Source organism: Pipra filicauda, unplaced genomic scaffold (genome assembly GCF_003945595.2).
Source record: "Pipra filicauda isolate LSUMZ 115617 unplaced genomic scaffold, ASM394559v2 scaffold114_size2234877_pilon, whole genome shotgun sequence".
Taxonomy (NCBI): domain Eukaryota; kingdom Metazoa; phylum Chordata; class Aves; order Passeriformes; family Pipridae; genus Pipra; species Pipra filicauda.
This window is the reverse complement of record NW_024103596.1, coordinates 936074-957976: the sequence shown is the minus strand read 5'-3', so window position 1 is coordinate 957976 and position 21903 is coordinate 936074. Positions and strand designations below refer to the sequence as shown.

The 21903-nt window shown below is 46.6% G+C and overlaps 1 long non-coding RNA gene across 1 annotated transcript; it reads right to left on the bottom strand.

Moving 5' to 3' along the window:
* Window positions 1-7017: 7017 nt before the first annotated feature.
* Window positions 7018-11645, bottom strand: LOC120323761. Its single transcript, XR_005564578.1, has 3 exons — window positions 11208-11645; window positions 10325-10465; window positions 7018-7676 (listed from the first exon to the last, which is right to left on the bottom strand). It is a non-coding gene; the product is annotated as an uncharacterized LOC120323761 (long non-coding RNA).
* Between the last annotated feature and the right edge of the window lie 10258 nt (window positions 11646-21903).

Sequence of the window (21903 nt, the reverse complement as noted above, 5' to 3'; positions counted from 1 at the left end):
CTGAAGGCATCAGAGAAAGAAAAAACCCAAACAGTTTTCAGAAGTCAAGTACAATTTAAGTGTCCAACCCGAGCTGACACGATACAATGACAGAAGAATAATCCCTGTGTAGCTCCAGTCCCAGAACACACATTCCCTTCTGCTCTTGGGATCAGCCGCTGATCTCTTACCAAGGTCAGGTAACCCTAAAAGTGGGGTTTTTTTCCTTGATTTTCTGCTTAGCATTATCTCCAGCTACCACTACTACACAGAAGACATAATTCTAAGAGCTTCCTTGCTCTACCACCCAAACTTCATCTCAGGGAGAAGTACAGAAAAAACTCACTTCCCTCTCTACCATTTTACCGTGCTCCTGGATCAACCTGGAAAAGAAAACAGCCAGAAATACACAACCCTACCAGCTTTTTAATGCTGTAGTCAACTGGCAGGCTTGCATAAGAAATGCTTCTTGTTTTTCACCTCTTAGGGCTACTTCCTGATCAGTTTTATCTCTCATTACAACCAGGTCTGTATTCTCAGCAAGTAACGAGTCTTCCAGCTCGGTATCCAAATAACAGCCTCTCTTCAGTATCACGGTGGGGTCACACAAACACCTGAATTAAAGCATGTCTACTGGCACTAAATACCAACATCACACCACTTGACACCCAGTTCAAAAAACAGCACGAAACCTGCCTCTTACAAAAATCACAGCTACTGTAAGCAAGCCCACAAAGTTAGCAGAGAAATCTCAGAAAACATTTTTATTGGAGTCATAAGATCAAAGCCACATATCACAGTTTTATTTTTATATCTTAAAGTCAGAAAGCTGCTATTTCAAAAACTCCATGTACAATTTGCAAGGATTTTGCTATCCTCCAGATGACAAATCAAGTCTGAGGGCAGGCAAACATTCAGTTTGGCAGCACAAGTACACAGAATATTGTAGTTCAAACAGACACTGATCTGAAATAGATATGGTGAAGTACACTCTTAATTCCTGTTTAATGCATGCCTTTTTTCTTATATACACTCTACCTTTTGGGATTGCCCATCAAAAGGCCTTTAAAAGTTCTCCAGTAAATCCTGGAAAGCCCCTTGAAGAAACAGTGCATACAGTAGTGACATTTTCCTCTTCCCAAAATGTACTTCAGTCTCACTAGATCAATCTTCCTTTCTATCCTCCCCTCCCTGGCCAGTTCCCCAGCAGCTCATGCCTCCCCTCTCTGTGCAAGCCTTGTTATTCCTGTTTCCACAGGCAGGCTCCCACGGACCTTTCCCTGGATTTCTCAGACTCATTCTGTCACTTCCACTCTCTGCTGCCTGCCTTGTGTACGACTTTAGTCATCTAGTGCTCAAGGCTTCCCACATATTTACTTGTCTGCTACTTCTCCTCCTCTTTTCCTGTTAAAACCCTCATTTTATCTACAGGCAAAATCTCCATGACAGTCTGTGCTCAACCTTCCCGCACACACAGCTACACCCCCGGTTGGGAGACACAATACAGAGAAATATGAAAGGCCACAAGCATTTTAACCACTGCATTATCTCTGCCTGCAGCTGTAACAATCAGCAACTGCCTGATCCGTTCTCACACAGCTTTGGAGAGAGACGAAATCATTTTGTCCATCCATCTGCCCACCTCGCCCCCTCATATCCCTCAGGAACTCCAGAATCCAGTACCTGCATTTCTGCCAAATTTGTCAAAGGAACACTTCTGTGAGCTTTACAAAAAAACCACAGGCCAGAGAGAGGACAGAAGCCTGGAGAACCCAAGGACAATTGGGTAAATATCCTTAATCTTTCCCAGCTGCTGGTCACTCAGCAAACAGGAACACCTGACTCATCTGGCTGCACAAATAAGGACAGGGCAGACTGGGATATGGGAAGCACCTGGGAGCAGCTCTAGGGAGGCAGAAGCTCCCAGGCCCCAAGGCTGGTGGGAGTCAGGCAAGAGCTGTTAGGGTAGGATGTAGCAAACAACTCCTTGGGGAAACCAGGCTGCATGAATTCTCCACTTTCCATCAAGCACAGTTTCCTATGGAAACAAAGTTTATATAATCACACTTTTCATTTAGATACACTGGTTAATTCCAAGCACATCTGAGAGGACAGTAGATGTTTTGAATACGGGGTTTATGTGTTTATTGGGAGCTGGCAGCTGGGGAAGGCTGCAGGAAAGGCTGTGGCATTGGCTCAACAGTTGCCTGTTCCCCTTGGCCATCTGGGCAACCAGTGTGCACACAGCTGGAATGGGCAGGGAGCTGGGAATGCCGGGCAGGGAGGGAGGGATTGGATGCACTGCAAAGTGGAATGGCACAGGACACAGGCAGGAGGCAAGGGTACTGACAGAGAGGGTGCTGGGACCTGGTCGAGGCAAGGGTACTGACAGAGAGGGTGCTGGGACCTGGTCAGAAAACAGCTGGAACAACCCTCCCTTTATCCCCATCCCAGTTACTGATGTTCCACCCGACCATCACAGGTCAATAAAACAAGCTGGAAATGTTTTAGGGGGCCTTGTTCCCCTTGGAGATGAAGCCAAAGCAGTGAGAAAATTCTGCAGTTTTCTTTCTCCACTCAACATGCTTATATTGATTCAGCTCCTAGATAATATGGGCACCAAAAAATTTACCCAGGGTCCGTGCACCCATCTGATATCCAGCAGCAAGGAGCTGTTATAGGATAATGCCAACTGATTTCCCCACTCCCGAGGAGAGGCAGCGGACAATGAACCAGAGGGCAGAGATCCTGGTGTCAGAACTGAGCTGACAACTTTGTGCAAGGAAACAAAATCCACCTCACCCTCCTGAGACTTTGTATCGCAAACGGAGCCGAATCCTGTTGTGACTACGTAGGTCAGACTTAAGGACACGAGAGGTGCAGGGAGTCACTTTCAAATTAAAACAAGACACAGCATTAATGTCTGTTCTGCAGTAAGTACCAAGTGGGATCTATTCACTGCAAGACTGGAATCTACATTTTACAGTTTGCTCTGCTTGCTCAGCCCCTAAAGCACCACGGATGTTGCAGGACCAGGGCCTCAGTGACCACACACCAAACAGCTGCAGTGCTTATGCACACCTGTATCCAGAACGGACCCAAAGAGAAATGCCCTTTAAAAAGGGTTAAACCCACAGCTTTGACAACTACAGTCAGCATTTCTACGAACGACACACATCTCAGTTTTCACCACGGGACAATGACGTTTGCCAAGCAGCGAGTGGCACTCGGTGAGAGCCCACAGTGCAGAGGAGATGCTCGGAGAGGCTTCACAGCTGTGCGTGGCTCTGTCCCTGGCTCAAAGCGAGCATCCAGAAGAGGAACGAGCTGCAGGGGCGCGGATCAAAATTCACACCTGCCAGAGTCGCGTCCGTGCGGCCCCCGCGGAGCTCGGGCAGAGCCGGGGGTGCCCGTGAGCTGACCCGAACCTGCCAGGGAGAGCACCGAGGGGCTGGAGCGGGTCCAGAGCAGGGGACGGAGCTGGGGAGGGGCTGGAGCAGCAGGAGCGGCTGAGGGAGCTGGGGGGGCTCAGCCTGGAGAAAAGGAGGCTCAGGGGGGACCTTCTCGCTCTGCAACTCCCTGATAGGAGGGGGGAGCCAGGGGAGCTCTGCTCCCAGGGAACAAGGGGCAGGACAAGAGGACAGAGCCTCAACCTGCCCAGGGGAGGTTCAGGTTGGACATCAGTAAGAATCTCTCCACTGAAAGCCTGGTCAGACACTGGAAGGGGCTGCCCAGAGAGGCGGCGGAGTCGCCGTCCCCGGAGGTGTTTAAGGAAAGACTGGACGTGGCACTCAGTGCCACGGTCCGACTGACAAGGTGGGGGTCGGTCACGGCTCGGGCTGGATGATGTCGGCACAGCTTTCCAACCTCGCCGATCCTGTGACTCCACACCCGCCGGTCCGGCCGCAGGGCCCTCAGGGGCCGCGCCGGGGCCCCTCGGGGCGCAGTCTCCCCCTTCGCTCCCGCCGCCAGGGGCGTGCGGCCCCGCCGCCCTCCGTGCCCGTCCCGCCGCGGCCCCGCGGCCCGTCCCCGCCCGCTCCCGCCCCTCAGGCCCCGCCGCCCCCGCCACACTCACCGCGCCCGCCGCCCGCCCGCCATGGCCCAGCCGCCGCCGCCGGCCCCCGCCCCCCTCACGACATGGTGCCGCCCAGCGCCGCGCGCCCGCCTCACGGCCAATGGGCGCCCGCCTCGCGCCGCCCGCCCGCCAATCAGCCGCCGGCCGGGGGGACGCGGCCGGGTGGCTCCAATAGGAGCGGCGGGGGGGGCGCCCGCCAATGGGGCGGCAGCGCCGTTAACCCCGGAGCGGCCGGGCCGGTCCCGCTCCTCGGCTGAGGGGGAGGATCGCGGGAAACAAGGGGGAAAACAAGGGAATTGGCGTTTTTAATACACGTATTTCCAATTTATATTGAACACAGTTGGCTCTGGCTGCGCGGGAGCCGAGACTGGGGCAACGGGTCCTGTGACAACACACACCACTGTCAGAGGAACTTGGCTGCCCTGAATTTGGAATTACAGCATTATGATTAAGAATTATAACCTTATTATGCAGTATTAATTTTATATATACATAGTAGTAGTATACAGTCCTGTTATACTACATATTATGACACTATTCGGTCCTAAACAATACACCTCCTTTTAAAAATCTCCCATCAATAAATGGGTTGGATGCTCTGCATCCGTAACATCAATAGTTTGTCTGTGCTACGCATCCATAACATCAATAGATTTCTATCTATCTGCCCACGTGCTATGGCATATAATACATTAATTTAAATTTATTTTCCTGCGTTCACACGCTCCTAATGTAAAACAATGCTCCAGTGCTGATTTAATTTCGCAGGCATCGCTGGAAGTTTGGCAGGGGAGGCGCAGCTGGTGCAGCGCCAGCCGGGCTCAGCAGGAGACACCACCCAGCAGCACAGAAATGTGCTCACACCAACACCACAGCGAGAAAGGCGGCGGAGCAGGGGCTGGCGAGGCTCGGGTGTTCCAGCCCCACACACAGCCACCACAACTACAGCCCATACATCCCCTCCCTCCACAGCTCCCGGCTATCCAGAACGTTTTCTCCATTGTTTCTGCTCCACTTGCTGTTCCCGATCTTTTTTTTTTTTTCGTCCCTTTTCACAGAATCAATTCTGTTGGAAAAGACCTCTGAGATCATTGAGCCCAACATAACTGACTGCAGCATCTCGGGCTACTTTAAGACTGTAACAAATGCTGCATTTGCAGACTGGTGTGCCTGAAGCAGACAATGAATATAGTTCTTTCCAGGAATCTTCCCCTGCTCTAGTCCATTTTTAAGACTCAGACTGAAAACTTTTAATGGGACTTTTTAAAACCCCTGTGAATAAAATAAATATCATACCTAGTGCTTTATGACTTCCTGCTCCGAGCTTCCAAGCGCAGCGAGCAAACATCTTCACAGACGTCCACACATGGGATACTGCTCTTGAGCAATGTTATTACTGCAGGGATAGATGCTTAAATATATATATATTAATAGCACAGTTTCATTGTTATGGACTGCACCTCCGCTAACTCCTCACCCCATTAAAGTTTTAAACCTAACTACAATTATGGTTTTCATTATTAATCAGCACGTTAATATTTAAGTGCCAAGGAATTGTCTACAACTAGAGAAGCATTAAGAGCTGGAAGTGGCCAAGTTATTTAGGTTATGGACAAGCCATGGAGCTGGGGATGGAGGATGGCAGAGGGACCAGGAGGAGACAGGGCAGTCATGATGGGCCATCACCTCCTGAAGCTGACAGGCAGAAGAGCTCCGTTATCCCTTGCCAAGGAGACAGCAGACTGCAGGGAGATCAACAGAAAGAGCTGATGGGTCCGGGACTGCCTACAAATATCTGTAGGTCGTGGGAACAAGGACAGTCTCAGGCTGGAGAACAAGGTCTGACGGGGGTAGAACAGCAGTCAAAGGGCCGTCTCAAAGCTGGGGCTGGTGTGGGAAGGAGGCCAGAGAGGCTGTTAAATAATTCTATCTGCTCCAGGAAAACCTCTGAGTGCTCAGGAAGAGAAGGCTTTAAATCAACATACACACTGTCACCAGATGCTGCACAGATCTTCCTATTCAAAGAGGTGTGTGATCCTGACAACAGACTGAGATCAGATTTATACAATACAAAAAAAATTCCTGAGTCAAGGACACCACTCAGACCCAGCAGAGCACGTTAAACATCACTTTGCAGAAAGTAGCTGTATAAAATAAACCCATGTGTCAATGGAAACAACAAGATGAAATTACAGAAATTATATCAGACAGGCTGATGCTGAGGTCAGGTGTCAAGCACAGACTCTTGGATGGAAACTCTTCAGCTAAACAGGTGCCACCCCCAGCTCTCTATTCCTCCTTGCTAGACAGTGGGTGAGAAAGACAGGTATCAATGCCTTGAATTCCTAATGAAGAGGAGTTCTGGGATATTGTGAAACAGGAACGATGAAAGAACATAAGAGATGAGACAGAGACTAGGGAAGGACAGGGCAGGTGAGTTGAGGAGAATTCTTTTTACCAGGCTTGGCTGCACCCCATCACATCAGAGTGGTGGTTAACACAACTTGGGGGGGCCACGCCTTCCTTGTGGAGCGACCTTGAGGCAAGAGGAAGAGCCACAAGGTCATTGTTCAGTGGCAAGATGCCACAAGGAAGTGACTACAAAGTGGCAAAGGGGTCCCTCAGTATATGGTCAAAAAGGCCAGAACCTTAGTACTGGGATCAGATGGATGGGATCCAGGCTTTGGACAAGGTGTAAAGCCTGCAGGAGTCTCCCAAGCAAGCACAAAAAGCAAGGGTGGTATGTGATGACTCAGTCAAGGTGACAAGGTTTCCTGGCACCTAAGGAGCTGACAGGCCAGGCAGGGCTTGCTCCTCTCTCCTGACCCTGTCCAGAGGGAAGGACAGCAACAAACCTCCTCTTCCAGATCCAGCCTGAGATACTACACCCTCCAGGCTGCTGGTCACCGTGGGCAGATGAAGTCATCAGCACTGCTGAGAAGCTCTGCCTCATGATTCCGTATCCTGCTTCAGGGAAACCTCAACAGGGTTTGTATAGGTGCTCTGAGCTACCTGGGTGATTTTGCCTGAAGCAGATATGGAAATGCACACCCCAACTGCTCCCCAGACAATGCTGGATACAGGAGCTACAATAAGAAACTACATGTGTCAGTGTTTTAATAGAGCACCACACCCTGAAGCATGAAGTTAAAGCAGTTATGCAAGAGATTAAAAATCTTTTTATAGTACTGTAAGGCTTATTTACAAAGTTGTAAGTGTATAATTAAATATTTGGGATATTTTTTTTCCTTCAAAGCTGTGTGTGACTGGAAAGACAAAAACATACATTTAACATTTAAACTTCCTTAATTGCTTTTAAATGTCACTGCAAATTAAACAGTGTTTAATTGCAGTCTAATTGACAGCAGCACGAAGACATCACCTCTCCACCTGAGCACAGAGGCTGGAAGGGAACAGCAATACACATTTGCATTGCACAAGCTGGTTTTATACTCCCTGCCTCCCCACCAGCACCTCTGTTGTACCTTTGATGGCCCTGTGCCTGCTCCTCCCTGTTTTCCTGCATGAGAGATGATGAATCCCAACTTCATTCCCTTGTAGAGCAGCCACCAGCTCACTACACACAAAACCTCCTCACGGACAGGAGGAAGAGTCCTGGTGCCTTGGAAGAAGAAAACAAAAAACAGTTAAAGTCCAGATGTTTGCTGGGGTCCCATGGAGCAAAACTGTGACTCTCTGCATCCTTCCACCAGAGTCTGTGCCAGAAGATGGAGAACTTGGGGATCATTAACATCTCCTCAGAGCTGCACATACTGAAAACCTGACAAGGGCACTGGAGTGGCCATTCCAAACCCACTGAAAGATTAAAAAAAAAAAAAAGTCTATTTTTTTTTTAAGTACAGAGTAATTTTAAATGAAACTGCAAATCTAGTTTGGTCATTCGATGAAGCATTGGTGACCAAAATCAAATTTTGGAAGGTAAGATCTGGTGTCCCTGCCCATGGCAAAGAGGTTGGAACTAGGTGATCCTTAAGGTGCTTTTCCAACTGAAACCATTCTGTGATTCTGTGAATAAAAGCAGAGTGCATTGTTCCAAGCCCTGGGGAAAAAGAAAGGGATGAGAGGGGCTGCCTCGCTTGGACAACAAACTCCACAGAGCCCGATGGTGCCAAGGAAAAGGGGCAAAACCTACAGTACTGAGATCTTCCCTTTCTCACCAGAAATAACAGAAGTGTCAGAGATATTGGATTAAAGCAATTCTCAAGCTTCTCATAACAAGTCAAGCCTGTTCAACTGAGAGGTTGAAACAAGTCACTGTGCCATGACAACACACCAGCCAAGTTTCTGTGTACCTTCCTTCTCCTCCTGTGTGTAGCAGCCCAAAATAATTCCAAATATTTAGATCATAACTAGCTGACTTTAGAGCAAAGTGAGGAAGTTGTGCAGAGGCTTTCATGGTTCTCCCTGTCACCTTCTCAGGCGGTCAGCTGATCACACGGATGTTTTCTTTATCCGTGTGACCTTTATCAGATTCCCGGTGTGAAAGTCCTTCCTCCTTCTTGTGAGTCTTGTGAAAGCTCAGTTGTTTTGAGAGAGGTCAGAGCAAGGATCCCAAATGTAGCCTTGAGAACTGACCTGGGGAACTTTTAAGTCATTTAATCTTGACCCCAACTTGGCTGCTGACACAACAGCTACAGTTCCAGGGTCAAATGAGAATTGCTTTCATGAAAAAGGCTTCTAATTCCTCTCCTGGTGGGACATCGCTCAAACTTTCCCAACCTTTATTTGAAAGGAGTGATTGATGCTGAGTGTCCTCCACAGGTACCAGCTGACCCTTACAGAAACCCCCCATGATGGTTTCCCTTCATGGCTGCAGGCAACTGCTGCAGTGTGCAGGGTGAATTTCTCTTTCATTCAGAAGAAGGCTGTGGTGCTGTTCAGTGGCAGTAAATTCAGGAGAGAATCCAAAGGAAATAACCCTCTGTGAACAGCAGTCCTCGGGACCTAAGTCAGCTTTGCAGAGGGGCAGCCCCTTGTTACCCCATCCACAGCTGGCAAAACTGTGGACTTTGCATCTGGAGCACAACCAGAAGAAGTTTTAGGGGTTTGGGGACAGGGAGAGAGCACGCCCAGCCTTTCTGGGGCTAAGGTGTTCACACGTTGAGTCTAATCCTATTCCCACGAATGTTTCCTGTCTTGGAAGCTGGACCTGTCCACAAGAATTTTTTAAGTGTCTATAAATACTTTTCATCTCAAAGGTTTTTATGAACATGCACGCTGGGGCTGTGCAGAAATCCCTTCCTTGATCACTGGGATCGGGCTGACGCCTGAAAACCAAGTGGCTGCTTGGCCAGGTCACTGCTCCTGATGTGCAGCAGCTTTGCACAGCACATCAAATACTGATCTCAGCAGAGATGAAAGCACAGAGCTCGAGGGAGGGTTCACATGGCAAGTTAGTGAAGTAAAACCATGCTGCAATTTGGCCACAGCCCTGAAATTACCTGTTATTTTGAGAAGTGAGATGGGATCTTTATAGCCATCGATACAGCGGAGCTCAAACTTCTTCCAGGATGGAAGTCATCTCCAAAGATGGAGTGAGGGTCTAGCACTGAGGCTGATCAACCAACATCATTCCTTCAGTAGGAAAATGATTCCTGAACTGTAAGACTAACTGTATCCAACCTTGCTCACCCACAAAGATCAACAACTCCAGCTCCAGTGAACTGAGTCGATGGGACATTGCATTTCTACTGCATATTCTGTCTCTGCTCACCCCAATTTGTCTCAGTTTCCCCTTCTGCAGACAATGTAAACATCAGAGAATTGAACACTTTATCAGCCTTGGATGAATTTAATTAGACCAGGTAATTCCTGAGGTGAATGGTGCACTTGCAGCACTCGGGTGTTTCAGACAGAGGACGAGAAACGTGAGAGCTCCCAGACTGCCACCACCTCCCCTGCAATGCCTGGCTGCACTCAGGTCACCAGGAGCCTCCTCCATAACCATCCTCTTCTTTCTGATCTTCAGTCCTGGGATAAAGGATAAAGGGGATCCTGTGCTCAAAGGGAAAATGATCCCTTTTCAACTGGGATGCCCTCTGCCCAGAGTCAGCACAAGCACAAGCACAGGAAGGTACAAGGACACACTCCTAAGAGCCAGACCATCATCTCAGTGACTTGCAGCAAGAACAAACGCTAAGTTGCTGCTCTGAATATTCAAAACACACATTTACCATTAAGCCTTTTAGCTCTTGCATTTTTAAACAACAGTCCAGACTGGGAAGGAAATGATTAGCATCCTGACTTCACCTCAGCACGGAGCAGCTCCCTCCAATGCTTCCAGCTGAGCAGAAGAAAGTCCTTAGGAAAACTCAACCCATTGCAGGCACATTCTTCAGATCTTGTAGAATATTCCTCATCATCCTCTTTTTGGTAAATGAGCTTTTGTGCCTTTAGGTACAAGATTAAAAAACAAAAATAATTTATATCTTTTCTATTAAAAGTATTTTTTTTAATCTTAAAAGATAGCAAAACTTTCACTGGAAAAAACTGAAGCTTTCTCTAAGGAGGACATGAAGGAATATAATTAATAGCCTATAATATCAGGAACAAGGCTCAGCAAGCCCTGCAGAAGGTCCCTCCACACATCTCCACAGGGTGTCAGTGTTATTTCAAATTTGGGTCATTTAATGCTGGCATCAGACTAATTTTCTCACCACATTATTTTTATGAGTCTGCTCCTCAGAGAGCTGCTGCCACCACAGGCTGCTTGTTACAGAGCTCCCCCTTTCCTCCCATATTTTTCATTCAAATTAAATTAAAACCATTTAATTAAAATGAAATTTCTTAAAATTGGGAGACAAACACACAGTCATGGTGGTCTGGGGACAACGGGAGATTTCAGAGGGATCTGCAACGGGGTTGATGTTCACCACTACAAATCTGCTACCAGTTTGCTGGTGGGATTCTCAGCTGCTGCAGGACAATGGTCTTTCAGCAGATGATCCAGAACCCTTTCACATGCACCTACCCAGGGCTGTACCTCCTTTCCCTGACAGGTATGTGGCCACCACGAGCATCCCTGGCACGACCCATTCTGTCTTTTACAGCCTTTTGAGAGCTGACTCCGAGGCAGAACAAAGCTGTTTAAGTTGACCCTTGCCAAAAATTATTTTCCAGACACGTTACTAACCTGGCTGTGCTGAAACAAGGTCCCACTGTACTCTGGCAGCTGTGGCAGATGTGTGGTGTGACACACAATATCCCCTCCGGGTGACCGCCCAGGCCAGCTCCAGTTCTTTGCAGGGCTCTGCTGGGATGCCCTCAGTTCCAAGGTTCCCCTTCCCAGCAGCTTTCTTCAACTTCCACTGGTCCAGCTTACCTTCTACAATACACACACAACAGCTCCCCTTCTAACCTGTGAGAGAGTTACTGGAGGCACAAATGGTTGGATGTCTAACAGGGATGAATCCTGGCTCAGGAAGTTTCTGCAATTACTAACTACTCAGCATTTCAGTCATCATATTATTCAAAAACGTGCTATTTCTTATCAGTATTAAGGACATCATCCCAAAGAGCTTCTGCTGAAAGCAATACTCAAAAGAACGTGCCTGTAAAATGACAGACAGCATATTGTGTGTTAGCCCTGCAGAGGACACGTTCTGCCTCAGATATCAGACAGCAGTTTGACAAACAGGGGTGTTTTTCAGCAGAACCATCAATTTAAGTTGCCCCTGCCGTGCTCCTCGCTATTTATCCTCCCATCCCTCTGCCAGCCCTGCAGTTGTGCCAATACCATGGCAATAAGCTGAAGAGCAGAACTGACTTAAATTAAAAATAATCTGGCACCAAAGTCAGTCAGTATATATTTAATTCAGATTAATTATCCCATCTAATTTACCAACTGATTGCACAGTAGCTGTGCCACCAGGATGAATATGGGAGGAGTGGTGGGTGGGAAGGAGGTGCTGGACACTCTAATTGGCACAGTCAATAACAGCAATGTTCAGTCTATGGAGTTTGACTTGCATTAGAATAACAAGAGGGTGAAAGCCCAGATCTCCAAAAATACCTAAGAGTCCAATTTTCCATAGATCACAGAATGGTTTGGATTGGAAGGGACCTTGAAGATCATCTCATTCCAAGCCCCTGCCATGGGCAGGGACACCTCCCACCAGCCCAGGTTGCTCCAAGCCCCGTCCAACCTGGCCTTGGACACTTCCAGGGATGGGGCAGCCACAGCTCCTCTGGGCAACCTGTGCCAGTGCCTCACCATCCTGACAGGGAAGATTTTCCTCCTAGATTTCAGGAGTTTCATGTTCCTCTTACATAAGCAAAGAAGGGCAACAAACAGCCCATGTCCAGAGAAGGGCAGCAGAGCTGGGGAAGGGTCTGGAGCACAAGTCTGATGAGGAGCAGCTGAGGGAGCTGGGGGGGCTCAGCCTGGAGAAAAGGAGGCTCAGGGGGGACTTTATCACTCTCTTTAAGTCTCTGAGAGGAGGTTTTAGCCACATGGAGGTCAGGCTCTTTTCCCAGATAACAAGTGACAGGATGAGAGTAAATAGCCTCAAGTTGTGCCAGGGGAGGTTTAGACTGGGTATTAGGAAAAATTTCTTCATGGAAAGGCTTGTCAAGCACTGGAATGGGCTGACCAGGAAAGTGGTGGAATCGCCATCCCTGGAAGAGTTCAAAAAACCTCTGGATGTGGCACTTGAGGACACAGTTTAGAGCTGAACGTGGTGGCAGTGCTGGGTTGATGATTGGACTTGATGATCTTAAGAGGTCTTTTCCAACCTTAACGATTCCATGATCTTAAAACAGCTGGTTCTTTCTGCTTTCCCCTTCCACAGCAGGGCAGGGCACCAGGCAGGGGAGCAGCCTCACAGCAAGCCCAGCTCCTGCTCGAAGCTACCTGGTGGTCTGCAGAACATAAAAATATTTTGGAACAGCTGCACTAGATGATGGCAGAGAAGGAATATTGACTGGGACCGCTGCGGCCGTTTCTTAAGTCTTTAAAAATGAAACATCATTGCAGCTATTTAGTATGGGTTTTGAAAATTCAAATATTGACAGAAGGAAATTTTCCAAAGGATGCCAGCAGCTTTTGCAGCAACCCCAGTAGTAGAAACACTGCGGTGTCAGATGTGGGCTGCAGCACAGACCAAACCCACACGCTCCACACAGGCAGGAGAACTTCCAGCTGAGCACAGCAGCACTTTGCCCTCCCCAAGATGTTTGACTGTGCACTGGAGCTGGGGTGGCGAGGGCTGGAGGGTGGAAGGGAGAGGCTAAAATGCCCCGAGGAACTACAATCACACTTGCCAAATTCTGCATTTTACTGGAGAAGGGAGAGAGTGACTTCACTTTCTACCTCCCCTTCCCCACTTCCCCTGCCCCAAACAGACAGATGTGGCTTTGCGAGAAATTAATTACAGATGGAGGCTGAAAAAAAGGGAAAAAAGCCCCACTTTCAACCACAAGGCTTTTTCCTCTGCAGACTTGAGGATGGATGGGGCGACCTGGGAAAACTGGCAGATGGAAAACCCATTACAGATGTGAGGTTTGGAGAATAAGGCTGAGGGACAATTTGAGAGTTGTAAATTTTAACTTTGGGGGTTTAAACGCATTGCTTAGCAACACAAAACAAATAGGAAACAGGAAGCCTCACGAGAGAGACGCTTGAATATTTTAGAATCCCTATTTGAGGTGAAGACTGCATTACCAGAGACCTGAGGGGCTGCTATTCTCAGCAGCTACAGTCAAGTCAGAAGGAAAATGAGGACTGTAATCTCATTTCCACACAGGGAGGCATTTAACTTATTCTGGTCGAGAAAAATAGTTATTTATCTGTTTCCATTCCTGTTTTGCAGGATCAGAATACGTGGTGCATTTTTAAGTACTTTTCTACCCAGGAAAGAGTCTCGTAACGTCTTCAAGTACATGCAGGGAAGCTGCTTTACTGGGCATGTATATATTGTGTATGATCATTGCTACCATATGTCTGACCCTTGCTACATGGTCCAATGCCTTTTTATGCTGCTGCATAAATCATCTCCTAAAATTCCTGACATCTCGAAGGATGGCAGGGGCCTCCATCTCCAGGGAGAGGAGGAGAAGGGTGAAAAAGAACAGACTGCCTGGAAACAAATGCTGAATGTTTTACGCTATTTCCTCGCCATGAAGAGAAAAGGGACCTTCCAGCTTTGGAAGGTCAAATATTACAGCTTTGGCTTTTTTTTTTTTTTTTTTTTATGATCCACTGAAACACTAGAAATGCAAAGTAAAGCAAAGTGTGAAGCTTCTGAATGAGCCCGTGGCCAAAGCCTCACCTTCTGCAGCAAAACATGAAGGGAACTCATTAAATATTAAAAAATAAGTTCCCAAGAATCCTTTCAAAAATTCTGTTCTTCTAAGAATCTGTACAAGAAGTTCTTCAAATACATACATATAGTGACACATTTATATACAAAAAGAAAAAAATAAGTACTTCTTAAAAAAGTGGTTCTAAAAAAATCAAGTAGTTCTTTGCCTTATTTTGGGATATTAGCTCTGGGATGTGTTGAATTGGTAGGAGCATGCTCTGATCCTCTCCTGAACATGACATCATCCTGTTGCTTTCATGAAGGAGGTCCACATTAGTGGAGCTCAGAAATAACCCAGACATTCCCACTTGGTTTTGCTGCTTGAGCTAAAAGGGATACACCAGGCCCAGAGTTTTGGTTTTTTTCCTTTTCTTTTTTTTTTTCCCTATATGAAAAAAGCCAAGCACCCAAGCCCAACCATAAATAACCTGAATAACTAATGCTTGCAAGAGTTAAAATCAGTAGGAAAGCTCCTTGGCAGCTCAGAACTCCAGGCCAATAAAACCAGCTGTTCATATATATACACTTAACCCTTCAAAATCAATGGGGAAAAAAAAAAAAAGCATAATGGACACATCTTGCTTAATCTAATGGCCAGAAATATGGACAGCAAAGAGTACTTAGAGAAAAGGCATTCTGACATGGAATCCCAGAATGGTTTGGGTTGGAAGGGGCCTTAAAGCTCACCTGGTTCCAACCTCACTACCATGGGCAGGGACACCTCCCACTAGACCAGGTTGCTCCAAGCCCCGTCCAACCTGGCCTTGGACACTTCCAGGGATGGGGCGGCCACAGCCTCTCTGGGCAACCTGTGCCAGGGCCTCCCCACCCTCACAGGGAAGAATTTCTTCCTAATATCCAATACCCTCTCTCAGTGTGAAGCCATTCCCCCTTGTCCTGTCACACATAATTCTTCTAAGGAGTGCACTCGGCTTTGCTGCTCAAAAAAGGTGAAGTATCAACATACAGGACACCTGAAGCTGAAAATGTGACAAACATCAATACATTTTGAAAATCTTATCAGAATATTACAGGGCAGGGCTACTTGTAAAGATGAAGGAAGCATTTCCCTACAGATCCTCAGCAGTTTTATAAGTGGCACCACATCAGCTGAAACTACCAGATGTGAATACCATGGACAAGACCCAAAGGTCCAACTCCAGCTGTGGTTCGTCTCCTGGCATTAGGAGATATTTAAAATCCAACTAAATACCATTTTGTGGGTGTGCTACAAAGAGTGTAAATCAGCAGACAGTGGCTGCTGCTCTGTGTCTGTACCTGCCTGAAAGCCAACACTGAGCTGTGCCTGGAAGAAAGGCTTTTGGGAATCAGCTTGATCTTGGCCCAGAGGAGTCATGTACAAAGGTCTCCTACAGGAAAGATTTCAGAGAGATACTTTTAGCTTGGCCTGGGACAGGAGCAGACACACACAAGCAGGCTGATGGTAGAAACACTGTGTTGTGGGTACATGTGCTCATGTTCCCTTTTCTCACATCCCTGTCCAAACCCATGCTGCAGGACTATCAAGACTTCTTCCCTCCACTGTCCTTGCATGACTTCTTTTTTTCCCCTTTGCACATCTAAAAAGTGAAGGGGCATATTTCCAGTCCCTGAATGAAATACTAGGTTATTAAATCACCCACATATCTCATTTACCAGACTGAATTTGAGAAAATACCTACTGCAAAAGTCCCTTGGTAGACCAGCACCAGAAGATGACCTTAGACAAGGTCCCAGCAGCTCCCACAAGTTTTTTTTTTTACAATCAGTTAAAACTATTTGACAAGGTAGTAAATACATGCCAGAAACTGATGGTCTCATAAAAGCACAGACTCCTCTTTGCTGCTGGTAACACCACTAACCTGGGGTAACACTGGCTGGAAAGTTTTACAAAATTCCCTCAGAGAGCCAGGAGTCCAGTTTTTTGGTTTTAAAAAGACAAGGAAGCCTGGCGTGTTACACTGTAAAAAAAAGTCTGTATCATTTCCTTTATTCTCCTCTCTCCAAAATTCTCATGGGTCTTCACTACACAATGCAAGAAAGCAAAATAAAACACTAACTCATTCTTCCAGTTGCTTTTTCTTGAGATGAAGCTTCTTTTTCCATCATGTTCCTGTCACAGACATGTTGTGAGGCCGGTCTGCTGCAGCACTGCTGCCCAGCCTGGCTTGCATTTTTTTAGGAAGAGGGGGCTATAGAAAAGGCACAGTGAGAAGCGAGCCTCACTCTGTAGGATTTTTTTATCCTGGATAAAGGCAGGAATTCCTACCAAACCCCACGCACTCGTGGCCAGAAGCATCTCCCCAGCCAATGATGTGACACCAGGTCACTTGACGCAGGGAGCTCAACAAAGGGAAAAAACCCTCAGAGTGGGTTTGAGTGAAAACAGGCTGCTAAAAGTTGCATTCGAATTAAAGAGCATTATAGTGTGGAAACTGAAACCTCATCAGATATTCCACTGGAAAACAGAAGGAGCAGCTTCTCCAAGTGTGAGACAGAGCTGCTGCTGCTCTTGGAGAGCGAGAGGGAGCGGGCAGCCAAGGGGCTGGACAGGCTGAACAAGCCTCACTTTTTTGGATGCTGCTGAAACTTGCCTCTGTTGGTGAAACCCTGGCTTTGACATGAGCTTCAGGCAGAGGAGATAGATGTGGGGCAGGAGAGATGATGGGGAAAAGGAGCATGGAGAGAGATAGGGAGGGAAAGGGGCTGCTCTGTTCCCAAACCCCTGCCTGCCCCATCCCTCCTGAAAAGGCCCCTTCAGCCAGGCCTATCTGTCAGCCTCCGACCTGCCTTTCAACATTATGATGCTCTTTGATTTTATTCATTCCTGCTGGAGGTTTTTGCTTAAATATAAACAGCAGAGGATTTCAGCCGGAATTAAAAAAATACAAATAAAAGAAATAAGAAATTCCCCAAACCTCCAGGCACATTTTAAAACACATTAAAAAAGACACAACAGTACCAGCTTCATACATACCACAGCTGCAGTGATTCGGAGCAAAAGTAAGGCAGGCTGAATGTGCTACTGTTTTGTTCTAAAATATGGACTTCACAACCAGGTGGGAGATCTCTACAACAGCGAAACCTGAAGGAGAGAGTGAGAAATTCGGTGATTCCCACCTTTCCCACCTTGATATTTCTGCTTCTCCATGTGCTGGGCAGGCTGGACTCCGGGAGAGCAGAGGCTTTTGTGAGGTCCCCAGGACTCTGGGAAACACAGGCAGCTTTACACTAGGATTTACAACCAGTAGGTAAAGAACAACTCAAAAGGTGTTTTATTACTTGTGATGAGGGACTATCAAAGAAGCCACAGGCTACTTTGCCAACTGTTTGGTGTTATTTCTTTAGTTCTTATTGGCAGTGCTCTTGGCTATTGCTCTATTTTTCTTTCCCCTCCCACTCGCTTATCTTTCATCTTCCAGCCTCCAACATTAACTCAATTGCAATGCACCGTATGTTGGAAATTAATCCACACAGATGCTGAAGAAATTCAGCTGTTAAAAAAAAGAAAAAGAAAAAAAAAGAAAAGCAGAAAGGTAGCAGCTCCAGCTCCTGAAACACAGAGGCCAGGATGCTACTCCAGCACTTTACCACAACACTGGTTGTGCAAACAGAAAATGAGTACTTGAGTTCTCCTAAATGAGTTACCAGCAAAGGCAGAGGCTCTTTTGCACAGCTTTTGCCATCCCTATTTTCTGGTTTGAAACACAGCCAAAGGATGAACAGCTTTTCCTTCGGTAAGCACAAGGCTTTAATGTGTCCCACCTTGTGATTAGCACTAATATCTTGGACTCTTTCAACATGAAGAATGGGACCAGACAACAAAACAGCGGAAACTATATATATTTAACATATTCTTCTGCTTTTAGCATTTTTAAAAAACTGATCAAAATACAAGCTTGACTTGCCCCGTGAGAAGCACGTGTACAGTCGCTGTGAGAGTCAAGGACTGGCCAGATTAGGAAATGTAGATGAATATTGACTGACACTTGTGTGCCCTGTGTGAAAACAAAGATGCCCAAACCAGGGCAGTTATGTCTTATAGCATCAATAGAGATGGACTGGCTGACTATGTAACTTAAACAAAAAAGAGGAGAGAGAGGTGGTGTACCCTGTTAATCTATGGCAGAGGATTTAGAAGCAAATAACATCTATTAATCTTTTCTAGCTTGTATGTACAGATGTTTTACTTTTTGCAACACTATTTCAGGTTCAACCCAGATGGTGTAAATCAAACTGTAATGCTCATTAAATGTATTTTCAAAAAAAAAGCATTTATATTCCGTCCTTTCAGCATTCCAAGCAGTTCAGCAGGGCAGAGCACCCACCCTGAGCAGGGATTGCAGATGGCACACTCCATGCTGGGAGGAAACACAGTCCCAGCAGTGGATCTCTGCAAATGGCTCCTCCAGCAAAGACAGACTGCCAGACCAGTGTCTCTCTGAAACAGGAGGCATTGGTATATGTAAAATGCACCCAATTTCTAAGCTTACAAGAGCTACAAGTATTGGACCATATATGTATATCTTTTTAGAAACAAATATATTTTTTTTTCTCTCAGTTAAGAGTTACAAAGCATTTTGGATACCAAAATTGAATTTTAAAAGTACTAACCATTTTTTTCCCGGTAAATTCTACTTTCACCAAGAATCCTTATAAAATTGCCTGTATATCTTTTCCATAGATTACACTGTTTGTAGTGACCATTCAATTCTACACAGACCACTATGTAAATGACCAGTTAAGCCCAAGCAAACATCCATCTTGTTTTTCCAATCCCACCATTACTTTTGTATTTACTCCCATTTATCTTCTGTTTTGCAATGCCTTTTCTTGGTGTTACAACCACATTAACTTGCTACTTCAATCTTTTCTCCTCCCAAATTGTTTAAAAGAAAGACCTATGTTTTTACTACATAAAATGTGAAAAACCCCCAAAAGATAGAAAACTGCAGTCCAGTGTAAATCATGATGGGACACTGATAATAAACGAACCTTATTCATGCCAGATAAAGCAACAAATTCTCATTTAACACACCAAATAATTTATCCTCAGCCAGAAAGACACTCAGTCAGACATTCTAACAGCCGTCTTTGTACACACAGAGAAGCTGCCAAGTCTCCATACTTGAATGATCTCATAGACTCTGGGAAAAAAAAAAAAAAAGAAAACCAAAACATTTTACCCTACTAGCTGAATACACAGGGGCAGAAAAGGATTGACTTGAAAGCATTGAAGTGGTTTGAGTCCTAGTACAGATCTGCAGACTGGTGTGGGGAAACAAAGTCACGGAAAAAAACCAGACCCAAGCAAAACCTTCTTTAAGTTTTCTGGCCTGTAAGAGTGCTGTCAATGAAGAACAAACAGCCATAAATATTTACTGCTGTTGTCTCCCCTACTCACGCCAAGCATAATTCATACTCATTTCTCAAACAAGGAAAATGAAACTACTTATAAGAGCACGTAGTGACAGGACAAGGGGGAATGGCTTCCCATGGACAGAGGGCAGGGCTAGATGGGATATTAGGGAGAAATTGTTCCCTGTGAGGGTGGTGAGGCCTCAGGTTGCCCAGAGAAGCTGTGGCTGCTCCACCCCTGCAAGTGTCTGAGGCCAGGTTGGACAGGGCTTGGAGCAGCCTGGGCTAGTGGAAGGTGTCCCTGCCCGAAGCAGGGGGGTGGAATGAGATGAGCTTTAAGGTCCCTTCCAATCCCAACCATTCATGAAAAAGTTTGCAGCAAATGATAAGCACAGTTGGAGAAGTTAAAGTGTAAAGGCAGTAAAGTTTCCCTCTGAATCACCAGAAAACAGTGATCAGTTTTCCCCTACGATGCCTTTCTCTTCTTGTGTCAGGCACTGCTGAGTTAGAAGGGGAAGGAAAATGGGGGACAACATGGATATAAGCAAATAAGAGGACATTGATCCATGTGCTGCTACCTAGGAGAAATATCTGTGTGCAACCCCGTTGGCTTGGGCTTAGTGCTGAGCACAGATAGTTACTGAGCTCAGCTTGGTTCCCAGCTGTGTACACTGGACCTGATCCTCCACTTGGGAAAATTTCCACAGCTCCATCAGGCTGTGAACGATGACAATTTTACCAGCTGGACACCGGCTACATTCGGGGTTTCCAAAGACACTGTGGGGCCTTTCATCATGCCCACGTGAAACCAGCTCTGAAAGAGCCCTCGAGGTCCATCTCACCCTGCTCAGACGAGACACGGGCACACAGACATCTCAGGATTAAACAGCAGCTGATAGGTTTGGATTTCAGCTGTGCCAGTTGCTGGGTCAGGATGGGCTGAACTTCCAAATGTGCCACATACTTAAACTCCCACTTGACAAGAGGGACTCAAACAGTCCATTGTAGCACTGAAAGTGATGTCTCTAAAAGTGTTAAGCCAGGCACCAAATATGCATAACTAATCTTAAAAAAACCCCAAAACCACACAGGCATAGAGTCACTTGCTTTGTCTCACATAGTGAATAAACTGCACAACATGGACAAATAGCAGGGAGCGTTACAGAGAGAGAATGTGAATTTTCTTGAAGCCTTACATCCCCTTATCTACAATTTAACTTAGTATCTCCCCATACTGCTTTTCATAGACTAGGAAAGCGACGTCAGATGTGAGAATCAGCTCTGTCTCAGCATCCCTCACCCCATCCAGCCTCTCCATGCAGCAAGGCCTCTGGCATTCCACAACATTCACCCAACACCACTGGAATGGCACCCACGCTGCCGTGTTTTGCACGTCTGGATGTGTGGGGTACAACCTCAGCCCTGGGTCTGTGTGGGAATGCCCAGCCATGCAGGACCATCCCACCCCCTGCACACCTGCAGGTACTCCACACTCAGCCCACAGCCCTGGAATCTCTCTCTCCAGTCCTCTCTGCATAAATCAAGCAGCAGGGAGGCTCAGAAACATGACGAATACGTTGGCCAGAATATCTCCTGCTGTAAAGACACAGGAGGAAGGGGGATACTAAACTAACCTTGCCTTGGATGGAAAAGCAGCTGGAATTTAATGTTCTTGGAAGCCAGCCCTGGCTGTTCAGACATGGATCTGCCAGGGAAGTCCCCAGCGGAGGCATTGCTCATTCTCCAAAACTAAAACGTCAAGAGAAAGCGCTGGAAATCATTAAGCACTCCGTTCAACATGTCTTGAACAATCTCAGGCAGGGCAGGAGGAAAAAAAGAGCCTCTTGACCACTAAAACAACAAATTCTCAGTGTTAATATAACAGAGGGGGGATCATCAGCAATCCGAAGTGGAACTTTGCTTAATTGTGTCAATCTGAAATGTTACATCAAACCAGCCTTAAAAAAATTACAAGAAGGAAAAGAAAAATAAGAAAAGATAAATGAACAGAAGTGTGTTTAACCTGGGCTTTCAGGGTCTTCGTTATTACAGCCCACCCTGTGTAACTGCCCTGCACCAGCTACACTCCCCTACACGTGGCAAAGTGTGCTTGGTCACCAGGAACTCCAAGAGGGAGAGAAATGGTGATCCAAGGCAGCAAGGAAAACC